The sequence below is a fragment of the Oryx dammah genome, unplaced genomic scaffold (assembly GCF_014754425.2).
Source record: "Oryx dammah isolate SB20612 unplaced genomic scaffold, SCBI_Odam_1.1 HiC_scaffold_5, whole genome shotgun sequence".
NCBI classification, from domain to species: Eukaryota; Metazoa; Chordata; class Mammalia; order Artiodactyla; family Bovidae; genus Oryx; species Oryx dammah.
Window position 1 is genome coordinate 22258258 of NW_024070189.1, and position 10676 is coordinate 22268933.

A 10676-nucleotide genomic window follows, 5' to 3' on the forward strand; every position below is an offset into this window, starting at 1 on the left:
ATCCTGCTCTTTTTTCGTTAGTTGTAGTTTTTCATTAATTTTTACTGTTGGACATGGAAGTTGCTAAGAAGTGCCCAGAGAATTCCAGATAGTGGTCTCCTTGCCCTGTTGGGTAGGTCAAAGGAGTCACAATCAAGACAATAAACACATCTAACACCCCAATTGGTTCCCTTCTATCGCTTTGTAATTTCTCTCCCCCAACCCCAGCCCTCCGATTCTCTCCGGCCCTCACATACCCAGGTATTCTCTAAATTTTCCAACTCCTTTTGGGGAAGCTATGTTGGAGGTGGTGAGGTCGGCGGCGGCGGTGGGGGCGGTTTTAGAGGGCTTTCCCGAGGTGGCTATAGAGGTATGTCAGGAGGAGACTACAGAGGGGAGAGTGGAGGAGGGTACCAAGGATCTGGAGGATTCCAGCGAGGAGGTGGCAGAGGGGGCTCTGGGGGTGTTACTTTGGGCAAGGGAGAGGAGGTGGAGGCTATTAAAATTTAGCTATGTCAGTGTCTATGCATAGACAGTTTAAAAAAAAAGCATGCTACCCATTTTTCTCAAGTTATTTGCTGCCAGTAAGTAAACCCATTTTCCACCTGTTCTGTAGTTCATTGTAGCTTAAACTACTAGGCATTTAGTTATATTAGTGATTTTGTTTATATTATGTAAAATATAATCTATAATAAAGGTAAAAAATAAACAAATTTTATATAAATTTGATCACACAGTGCATATTCTTTTTTTTTTTTTGTCCTGGCCTTTTCTTCACTCAGTGTAATCATCTTTCAAGTCATCCATGTTATTGATTGCATCAGTAGTTCAGCCCTTTTTATTCCTAAGTAGTATTATAGTGTTATTGTCTGTTGTTTTAATTGCTAAGTCATGTCTGACACTTTTTCAACCCCATGGACTGTAGCCTACCAGGTTTTTCTGTCCATGGGATTTCTCAGGCAAGAATACTGGAGTGGGTTGCCATTACTTTCTCCAGGGGATCTTCCTGACTCAGGGATCGAACCTATGTCTCCTGCATTGGTTGGTGGATTCTTTACTACTGAATTACCTACCAGGGCCTTCCCTGATGGCTCAGCGTTAAATAATCCACCTGCACTGTAGGAGAAGCAGGAGATTAGGGTTCAATCCCTAGGAAGATCCACTGGAGTAGGAAATGACAACCCACTCCAGTATTTTTGCCTGGAAAAAACCCCTTGGTCAGAGAAGGCTGCCAGGTTCCAGTCTATGAGGTCACAAAGAGTTGGACACGATTGAGCGACTACGTATGCAACACAGCATGGTATTATAGTTTATGGATGTATCACCGTTTGTTTCACCATTCACTTATTGACAGATATTTTGAATCATTTCCAGTTTTTGACAATTCAAATAAAGCCTCTGTGAACCTTGGTATCAACTCTTTGTATGGATGTTACTTTGATTTCCCTTGAGCAAATACCTAAGACTGGACTAACTGAATTATATGATAGTTGTTGGTTGACTTTTTAAGAAACTACCAAACCTTAAAAAAGTTATTATTTAAACCCAGCACAAGAGTTCTAGGCCCATATCCTCAGGAATTCTTCACATGGCCAGTCTTTTTAATCTTAGACATTGAAATAGTGTAGTAGTATCACTGTGTTCATTTGCATTTCCATGATTAGTGAAACCATTATTACAATCAAGATAACACACATATTCATCACCTTAGAGAATTTCCTTGGTACTTATTTACCATTCATGTATTTTGTTTGGTAAAGGTGATTATTCAAATCTTTTACCTATTTTTCAAAGTGGATTTTTAGAAATTATTAGTGAGTTTTGGTTTTCTGACTTATTTTGGGTACAAGTTCTTTATAAGATATATAATTTGCAAATATTTTCTCCTAGTGTGTGGCATTTATTTTCATTCTTTTAACAATGTCTTTTGAAGAGTAAAGTCTTTAATTTTGATGAGGTCCAGCTTATCAGTTTTTTATTTTATGGATTATGTTTTTGTAGTTACAAAAATCTTTGACTAACCCAGTGTCACAAATATTTTATCCTAGAATTTGGGTAATTTTGGTTTTATATTTAGGTCTATGATCCATTTTATTTTTAGTATTTGTGTGCAGTATGAGGCATGAAAGTTTATTTTTTTTCTATGGCTGTTCAGTAGTTCCAGGACCATTTGCTGATAGTTAGCAATTCATACTAAATTTTCTCTTTTGGAATAACTAGTGTGGTTTCTATTTCCTGACTGCACTCTGACTGATACAACCTGGCTGTCTTGTGAATTGTGATCTGGATTTCTAAATTTTTTAACTAACATTATTTTCTAGATTGTCACAGCATAATGCATAAAGAGTGTCAAAATGGAGTCCTCATGATAAACATGTAGTTAGTAATATTCATTTTGTTGTAAATAAGTTTAAAAAGTTCTGGTTACCCAATACAAGGTGATGAAATATTTTAAGAGGAAATGAATGGTTTCCCAGTCAATGCTCCTACGTTTTAAACTTTGGATTCTGAGCACGTCTAAGGTTTTGGATTGCAATGGGTATTGTTAAGTGTTAATGCAATACCTAAGTTAAAATATTAAAAATAAATGACTATCAATTTGTTTTTCCCACATATTTCTTGGATATAATGGATGAATGGAGGGATAATTTACGTTAGATGAAATCAACCTGCCAATCAACCAGTTAATTAACCAACCAACAAGTAAACAAATTGATGCCTAGATCCAAAATCAAAACAATGGAGTTAGTGAAGTAATAAATGTCAAAAAGGAAGTGCTTTGAGCCTTTTTGGTGACTTAATCACTCATTCTTTTCAACTAGTTTTAGGTCATAATACAGAGAGAATAGTGATAAAAATGAAGGCCCAACAACTTGGAATCCCTCAAGGGCCTGAAGTTCCTTGTCATTAGAAACTTGATCCTTGAATCAGATTTTGTTTTTTGGATCTTGGTAGGAAGCAGAACGTGGAGATCATAAAGCATATATTTTGTGCTTTTGAACCAACTGCTGCCTGTGCTTTCTCTTTCATAACAATCCCAGGTTTAGGGCATGTTGTGAATTAATGAGTATATAGGTATGACCTATATACTCAAATAGACCAAGCCTATTATTTAATGAAAAAGACTATTCCTTTTAAGTTAATGATTTGAATATATACATACCCTAAAAGTAATTCTTAAATTTCAAACGTTTACAAAATAGCCAATTGTGCTGTTTCTTTTGCAGCTTGACCAAGCATTCATTTTCTTTTGTACAGTGAAGAGGGAAAAAAAAAAAGTTTGTAATATTGAGAGACTTTCTAATGAGGCTGCAAAGAGCCAGGATACATTTGAAATACCGAGAAAGAATTTAAAACCAGTTTTTAGACCAAAGAATAAAGGAGAGATTGGTTGATAAACTACTCAGAAATAGAAACCATGTTAAAGGTGATGTTTTGGCTGTTAGGCTTTCTTCAGGCCTTAATATATGAAACTAACATTTTTATATTTCTTATTCTGCCCAAGGAAGCCCTCAAAGACAGAATGCTGCCTTTAACCTTATTCTATATTCCATGGAGTATTTTAAAGACTATAAGAATATTGCTGGGGCAAAAATGATTGGGGCTCTGAAAGATCAGAAGAAATCTATCATTATTTATTTTTTTAAATAAGCAGACACAGAGAACTTCATCCAAAAAGTTATTCTGAATTCAGTGTTCTAGCCAGAGACTTTTGTAGTAAATAAATAAGACTGACCTAGAGTTCACCATATTTCTGGATCTGAGTGTTACTTTCTTTTAGGTTGGTTTACTTGAAACTTTACCTACTTTTCTACAATAGATCACTTATATTTTAGTTTTAAGTCAAATAGTGGATTAAAAAGTGATTTCAATTGATAACCGAATTGCTCAATACATTTTACTTATGTTTACTTTCATAACAGCTTGAAAATATTTAGTTATATGAAGATATTTTCTAGAGATTATTAAAATCATACTATTTTATTTTTTCTCATTGAATTTTGTATATAGAATTTTTTAAATAAATAAATTAACAGTCTAGGAGAAGTAAAAATCACAGAAATCAAGGCATTAATTCAAAAAACTATTGGTAAGTTGGTCTTTATATCTTTTTTGAAAGGAAAGTAGGAAAAATTTTAGTATGCATTATATATTAGATATTACTATGTCAACACTGAATTTCTTTATTTTTGATATTAAAGTGTAGTTGAATGACAATATTATAATATATTCAGGTGTATAGCATAGTGATTTGATATTTTCATACATTATGCTTCATACAAAGTTATTGGTTTGGCTAGAAAGTTCATTCTTGTTTTTCCACAACAACTAATAGGAAAAACCCGGAAAGAACTTTTTGGGTAACCCACTGTTACAATGTTATTGACTGTATTCCCTGTGCTGTATATTACATCCCTGTGACTTAACTTATTTTGCAGCTGATAGTTTTTGCCTCTTAATTCCCTTCATCTGTTTTGCCCATCCCCTAACCCCTCTCCCCTCTGGCAACCACCAGTTCTGTCTGTAAGTCTGTTTCTATTTTGTTGTATTTGTTCGTTTGTTTTGCTTTTTAGATTCCATATGTACAGTACTTGTATTTCTCTGTCTGACTTATTTCACTTTGCATAATACCCTCTAGGGCCATTCATGTTGTTGTATCTTTTTGTCTACTGAGCAAATATATATGCTCTGAAAAAATGTTTATTTTGACAGGTATGGCCAGGTGCATGCATGGATTGTGACATTCACTGAGGAGTGCAAGACTGTGTTCTAAATACCTAGGTAGCTACCAAAATCACCAACTATTTGGGTCACTTGTGAATAAAATATGGAAGAAATATCTGCATAGAATATGGAAAGAGTGTTGCAGAAAGGAGGGCATTATTGATTATTGAAAGTTAACTCTGAACCAAATGCTTTTGCATATCTTATCTTGTTTAATTCTCATAGTAACCTCATTAGCGATAAAGCAAATTCCCGTTACCATATAGCTAGAGAATGTCATATCCAGCACTGATGTGTTTGCTCTCCAAGCTTGCTTCTCTATGACACCAAGTTACCTCTTAAATATATACCAGGTAATATTCGTTCATTAATTTGGTAGGAAGCAACAGCTAAATAGTATTCCATCTAATACTATGAAATATATTAAATACTCATGAAAAGTTACATCTTTCAGTTCAGTTCAGTTGCTCAGTCGTGTCCAACTCTTTGTGACCCCATGAATCGCTTAACTTTTATGTATTCTATAAAAACATGTAGATTTCATATGCTGCTTTTAATTCAAAGTTTATTTTTAGCTTCATTTTCATAATTTTCAGTGCTGATATTTTATAATATTGATGAAAATGTATCATAAGTTTTTTTCTGGGATGAAATGGATTAATGTAACCCAAATGAATAAGTAAAATAAAACAGGCATACCTCTTTTTATTGCACTTCACTTTATTGTGCTTCACAAATACTGAGTTTTTTGACAAATTGAAAGTTTGTGGCAACCCTTTGTCGAGCAAGTCCATAAGTTCCACTTTCCAATAGCATTTGTTCACTTCATGTCTCTGAGTCACATTTTGGTAATTCTTGTCATAGTACAAATTTTCTTTATTATATAGTTACAGTGATCTATGATCAGTGATCTTTGATGTTACTGTTATAACTGTTTTGGGGCACCGTGCGGCAACCATGTAAGATATTGAACCCAATCTGTATACTTTGTATGTGTTCTGACTGCTCCATCGAAGGGCCATTCCCCTGTCTCTCTCCCTCTCCTCAGACCTCTCTATTCCCTCAGGTAAGGTACCAATTAGTAACCTTATGATGGTCTCTTAAGTGTTCAAATGAAAGGATTAGAAGTCTCTCACTTTAGATCAAAAGCTAGAAATGATTATATGCTTAGTGAGGAAGCCCCATCAAAAGCAAAGATAGGCCCAAAGCTAAGCCTCTTGCATCACTTACCTAAGTCTTAAAGGCAAAGAAAAAGTTCTTGAAAGAAATTAAAAGTGCTAGTCCAGTGAACATTTGAATGATAGGAAAGTAAACATCCTTATTGCTGATATAAAGAAAGTTTTAGTGGTCTGGATAGAAAATGAAACCATCCACAACATTCCAAAAGCCATCCAGAGCAAGACCCTAACTCTGTTCAATTCTCTGAAAGCTGGGAGAGGTGTAGAAGCTACAGAAGAAAAGTCTGAAGTTAGCAGAAGCTGCTGGTTCATGAAGCTGAAGGAAAGAAGCCACCTTTACAACATAAAAGTACAAGATGAAGCAGCAATTACTGGTGGAGAAGCCGCTGCAAATTATCCAGAGGATCTAGCTAAGATAATGAATGACCGTGACTACACTGAACAACAAACTTTCAGTGTAGATGGAACAACCTTTTTGGAAGAAAATCCAGTCTAGAACTTCCATAGCTAGCGAGGAGACATCAGTGTCTGGCTTCAGAGCTTCTAAAGATTGAATGACTCTCTTGTTAGGGGCTAATGCAGCTGATAACTTTAAGTTGAAGCTAATATTATTTACTGTTACAAAAATCTACTTTCTGCTTGTGTTCTCTGAATGGAACAACAAAGCCTGGATGACAGCACATCAGTAGACAACATGGTTTCTTGAATATTTTAAGTCCACTGTTGAGACCTACTGCTCAGACAGAAAGATTTCTTTCAAAATATTATTGCCTATTGACAATGCATCTACTCACCCAAGAGCTATGATGGAGAGGCACAAAATTAATGCTGTTTTCATACCTATTAACACAACTTGCATTTTATAACTCATAGACCAAGGAGTAATTTCAACTTTCAAGTCTTGTTATTTAAGAAATATATTTTGTAAGACTATAGGTATCAGAGAGATGATTCCTCTGATTGGTAGGGGCAAAGTAAATCAAATTGTCATTAAGAACACTCATTGGAGAAGGGAATGGCAATCCACTCCAGTGTTCCTGTCTTGAGAATCCCATGGACAGAGGAGCCTGGTGGGCTCCAGTCCATGGGGTGGCAGAGTCAGAACCAACTTAGCAACTAAACCACCACCATCTTCAAGGTATTAGTCATTATTACATTCACCTATTCATTGTAAAATCCTCTAGTAGATAACAAAGTTCATCTTCAATGACTTATAGGGATTCTACAGTGATTAACAAGATTTGGATTAAACAAATCAGTGGTGGGAAAAATTGAATAAAACGGAATTGCTTATTTTGCTTTCTGAAGGACTGTCTGTTATACAAGAAAACATCATGACAGTGATAACGACCTTTAATTAAGACTTTTAGAGATGTCATTTGTAAGGAGTCTAATGCTCAGAATGTCACCACTGAACTGGAAGCTCATAGAGAATGTAAAAACAAAGCAAATAGGTCTAAGAATATTCCTGCATAAATTATTTTTATTTAACAAGGAATGTAAACCTTCAGTGCATCTCTTAGACACCCTAGTGCTGCTCACAGAAGGTGCTGGCACTTAGTTTGATGTGCTCTCCCTCTGGTTCTGAATGTCTATTGTTAAAACTGGGAAATGAGATGGAAAAATGTATCTGGGTGGAAATGTCACTCTGTTGATTTGTGAGCTATAAATGTTCACCTTTTAAAAATAATTTAAATGTATAAACAAATGATTAATATTTAAGTTGATATAGCAGCAAAAAAAAAAAAAAAAAGAAAAGAAAAGAACCATGTGAGCCATCCTATACTTTGGTTGTTGCTTTAATAGAGGATTTGCACAGGTGGAAAAAAAAAATTCATGATTCATGCCAGGAGGTCAAAATTTCAACATTAACCGGGGTTTGGAAGAGGTTGATTCCGACCTTCATGGATGGCTTTGAGGGTTCAAGGCTTCAGTGGAGGAAGAACTGCAGATGTGGTGGAAATAGCAAGAGAACTAGAATTAGAAATGGAGCTTGAAAATGTGACTGAGTTGCTGCAATCTTGTGATAAAACTAACAGGTTGAGGGGGTTGCTTCTTATGAATGAACAAAGAGACTAGATGAAATCTCCTGTTGGTGCTCCTGTGAATATTATTGAAATACAGTGAAGGAACTTAGAATATTGCATAAACTTACTTGATAAAGCAGTGAGAGGATTTGAGGAAATTGACTCCAATTTTAAAAGAAATTCTACTGTGAGTAAAATGCTATCAAAAATATTTAATGCTACAGAGAAATCATTTGTGAAAGGGAGAATAAAAAAGGCAAACTTCATCATTGTTTTACTTTAAGAAATTGCTACAGCCATCCCAACACTCTGCAACCACAACTCTGATCATTTAGCAGCCATCAACATTGAGGCAAGATTCTCTGCCCACAAAAAGGTTTTGTATAACTTGCTGAAGGCTCGGATGATGGTTAGCATGTTTTAGCAATAAAGTATTTTTTCTTAAGGTATGTACATTGTATTTTTAGGCATAATGCTATTAAATATTTGATAAACTACAGTATGGTGTAAACATAACTTTTATAGGTACTGGGAAACAAAATAATGTGACTTGCTTTCTTGTGTTATTTGCTTTATCACATTGTTCTTACTCAATAAAGAAATCATCCAGAAACTGGATAGCCTATAAAACTTGTATATTTTATATTTTGATGGTAACTCTGGGTTCTTTTTCAAATTTTATTTTTAATTGGAGGATAATTGCTTTACAGTGTTGTGTTGGTTCTGCCATACAGCAGTGTGAATCAGTCTTAAGTATTCAAGTACACTCTTGAATCAGTCAAGGATATGTTTCCTCTTTCATGAACCTCCCTCCCACCCAGTTACAGGCTCTTATTAGTTAACTTTTATACTATTTAGTATTTAGTAAAATTCTTTTTGAAAGTACCAAGTCATATTTTATGTTTCATTCACTAATAATAATAAACTAAATCATAGTGGATGAACTCAAAGTCAAGTAAGATTTTCAAATGAATTGTAATTATTTTTCAGATGGGAAATCTTGTGCTATTTTTCACTATCACAGTTTCTAAAGAGTGGTACAAAGTTGATGTCGGGGTATGTGTCTTTGCAGTTCACTCTTCGTGTCATCTGTAAGTGATCTACTAATCAAACCTACCAGGGGATAGCAAACAGTTTCCTACTGTTTGTGTTAAAAGCATTTGCTGAGATTCCCTGTTTTAGCCCAGCTGCAGGACACTCTACTGAGAATTTGTGGTCTATAACAAATATTTTTAAAAAAATCTCTCTGAGAATGTTCTTACAATGGGTATCTGGAGCATAGATTAGTCTACTTTAACTGTGTCTTCATGATGAGACCAAGGTAGAGAGGCTTTTTCAATTGTATTCAAGTATATGAACTAACTACTAGATGTATTTTCAACTTTGAGTCAGAGTCAAATGACCAACACTGACATTCAAAAATCAGTATTTGTTTGGTTTGACATAATGCAAACAATACTTGGAGTAGTTGTCCTCAAACTCTTTAGAGTTATAGCATTCTATCTTTGTGGTCATTGACCATGGATAAATGTGCTATATTAAAAAAAAATTGACTTAAACTAAAATTTTGTTTGTAAAGGGTACGAAATTATCATAATAACACCTTATTTTGAAATATTTTAAAGAATTCAAAAACAAGGAATCAAAATAAGTGGTTTAGAGCTATACTGACAGCAAAAATGATAATGAATTGTTTCTTACTGATAAGTTCTGAGAATGGCCATCTGTTTCTGTTTGTGCCTCAGTAGATCATAAAATCATAAATTATTACTAAAAGATAATTTCAAAACTAACTTTGTAAGCACATTTAAATTTTTTTCATAACACTAGAGCAAGTGCAGTAGTAAATGCAGAAAATAAAAATGTATTTGTTAGAATGCTCAAATTTTTTTTATTCAGGAGAAAACTTTTTCTTAAATTGATAACTATTTTACAGTACTTATTTACTGAATTTGTACAAGATAGTATTGCTTCTATGAAATTAGTTTTCTGACAAATGATTGTCTTCAATCAACTCTTTGACTCTTGATGGTTTTATAACTTGGTAAAAGAAAAGAAACAACATGTTGCATGTACTAAACAACCCTCTCAGATATATTTCCAAAGTAGTTTTTTCCCCTAGGAAGGACTTCAGGTCATGATTATTAACCAGATACTGAAGAATTAACTAATAAATGTGGACTGTGAGGGTCAAATTAGATTATTACCTGAATTGACTCATGATTTAGTTCAAATTGAGTTAACTGTTTTTTCAACCTATACTTCAGTTTTTTTTTTTTTTCCTGCAGAGGTAGTCTTAGCTTTTTACAGTCCCATCTTGATATTTTTATTGTGTTCTTTTTTAATAGTGCATTCCCATTTATCTTTATGTCATTAAGCAAAATAAGATTCACAATTAAAATGAAAGCCAAACATGGCTTGGCTAAAAAAGGACTTATTTTCCAAAAACAAAGCAGAAACAAACAAGCAAAACCCCCTATGGTTTGATAACTAACTACAATAGTGAGACGTTGTGACAAATATCTGTTCCTCAAGATATGCTCCCAGTCCCTCAACCCAATCTTCAGTGACCGCATGAACCTGTGGAGGCCAAGTAGAAGTGAGACTAGGATAACTTATTTGAAGAGCAAATTAAAAAGGTCCTAACAGTGGAGCAGTGCTCAGAGGAATTGGCAGAGGCTTTTGCATGAAGAAGCAGCAAGGAAGAAAATGGGAAATGCATAAAAACTCTGCACAGCAGTTTTTAGAGCTTTGATAAAATATAAAA

General features: G+C 34.4%; 1 pseudogene; it reads left to right on the top strand.

Annotated features, from left to right (window-relative positions):
* The first annotated feature begins 277 nt into the window (after positions 1-277).
* LOC120864451 lies at positions 278-8392 on the top strand (annotated as a pseudogene).
* Positions 8393-10676: the final 2284 nt, after the last annotated feature.